We start from the raw sequence: 2,193 nt of genomic DNA, 5'->3' as shown, positions 1-2,193 counted from the left end.
ACGTTAGTGATAATGTTAAGTGTCACTAACTTTGGCTCCATTTCCTTTCTTCAAAGTTAATGCCACTAACGTTCCAACTTTCCTTCCTTCCATGTTAGTGCCCACGTAGCCACTAACGTGGCTCTTCTCTGCTTCTTTTTGCCTGAAATCAAACAAACAGAGTGCATCAAAGTCTTGCTCTTAATCATGGGATCATGCAACATCCAATTTATCATATAATTCATGCAAAATCCTCATGAAATCATGTAAAGTGCACAATGTATACTTGAATCAAGAAGTAAGTGAAATTCTACCCAAAACTAGCTTATTTCCTAAGAAAATGCATGAAACTACCTTAAAAATAGTGAAGAAAAGGTCAGTGAAACTGGACAAAATGCCCTGGCATCACAACACCAAACTTAAAGCTTGCTTGTCCCTAAGCAAGTACTGGAACAAGAGAATGATGAATGGAATGCCAAGAGTAATGAGTCATTCTTGTGGAAGTCATGTCCCTGGTTTTATGGTGGTTTCATGCATAGCAACTTAAGTTCATTCCTGGCTTTCAGACCTTTATCATGTCCTAGAATACTCACTGTGACTGCATACCATGAGACTTTTATTAATTGATCCTTTTGTTGTCAATTCAGGGTTTATTTGTGTTCTTGGGCTAGGTGTTCTGTAAGGGGGCAACTCTTTAAAATAAGCTTTCAGCCAACACTCCCGAACCAGTTGGATCAAGGTGCTAGGTGTTGAAGCACCCCTAAGGACTTACTTGCTCAAGTCTCTCCCCCATACATACACACCACAAGCATATAGTTTATTTATTTTCTTTTCTTGAGACCTTGGTGTCCAGCACCTCTTTGGGTTACTAAATGCTCTGTAGTGAGGGTTACTCTTGATAGTGGACTTTCAGCTGAGAATCTCGAGTTAGTTAACCCAAGTTACCAAGTGATAAGGCACCCCAAAGAGCTTATTCATCCAAGTAGATCCCTCACACATGAGCACCACAGACACCTGCCTCAAGCTCAAAACCATTGGTGCCTAGCCTTATTGCTTATTCTTTTTCTTTGATTCTTCCACTTTCATTGTTCTTTCCCTTTCTCTTATTAGGATCTTGTTATTTAGCTAGTCTCATGGGGTGTGTTCAAAGCATATGATTCAGGACAGATAGTTGTCATTCCACCTTGTGGTTGAACCAACTTAGCTAACTTATGATCACACCACAACTCAGGAACTTACTCCATAGTATGAACTCTACTCTGGTCTTTTATAAAACATTCATTCTCTTTTCATTTGATTAAAAAGGGACAAGCATACAAGTAAGCAAGGTAAGAATGCATTAATGACATTCAGACTAGAAAACACAGCCTTAATCAATAAAAAGTTTAAAAGACAGATTTGACATGCTTATTCACAAGGAGAAAGCACACATACATACAAAGAAAATAGAAGACAATCATGCAAATTAAAGTGCTGGAAATAAGTAAGAGGAGAAAGGAACTTTACCACCTTGTATTTTATCTTCATTGTTGTTGCCCTTTTCCTCCTATTCTTTCCCTTCCCACACCAGATATAGAATTATTGCTTATACTCAAGCAACAATTAAAACAGTGGTGATGGGGTCCATGATGGATCATGAATGTCTTAGAATGAAGTATGAGTATGCATGTGTTTCAGCAAGCAAGGTTAAGGATAGAATAGAGACACAAGAGATACAAACAGAGACATTTTGATTGCATTAATAATTGGTGTTGGCATGGTACTTACATGAAAGTTAAGTGGCAACACCAAACTTAGTGTGCCACTATCAATTTAGAATGTTGCAAGTACCCAGTGAAGATTGAAAATCAAATTGTTGCATAGCAACACCAAACTTAGAATGCAATCATATGCTAAATTATTGAAAGTAAACTAAGCAAAGCAAGGAAATGTTACCTACGGTTGGGTTGCCTCCCAACAAGCGCTCTTTTAATGTTATTAGCTTGACATGTTGTTCATGAATTTCTTCCTCTTCTTCTAGTTTGTTAAGAGGAATGACCTCAAAAGAAAAGAGGAGCCAGTTAATGCCCCTTGTTTTGAGTGCCTCTCCCCAGCAAGCATTCTTTTGTTGTTAGCTTGTGTACACTTGCTTGTTGGGGTAGGGGTGGGATGGCTTTTGGTTGACCTTTTCTTCTTCATGGATATTGTCCTTCTTTTCTTGGTCACCATCCTCTT

Source organism: Arachis duranensis, chromosome 2, assembly GCF_000817695.3.
Source record: "Arachis duranensis cultivar V14167 chromosome 2, aradu.V14167.gnm2.J7QH, whole genome shotgun sequence".
In the NCBI taxonomy this organism is placed as follows: domain Eukaryota; kingdom Viridiplantae; phylum Streptophyta; class Magnoliopsida; order Fabales; family Fabaceae; genus Arachis; species Arachis duranensis.
Note: the sequence above shows the minus strand (reverse complement) of the source record.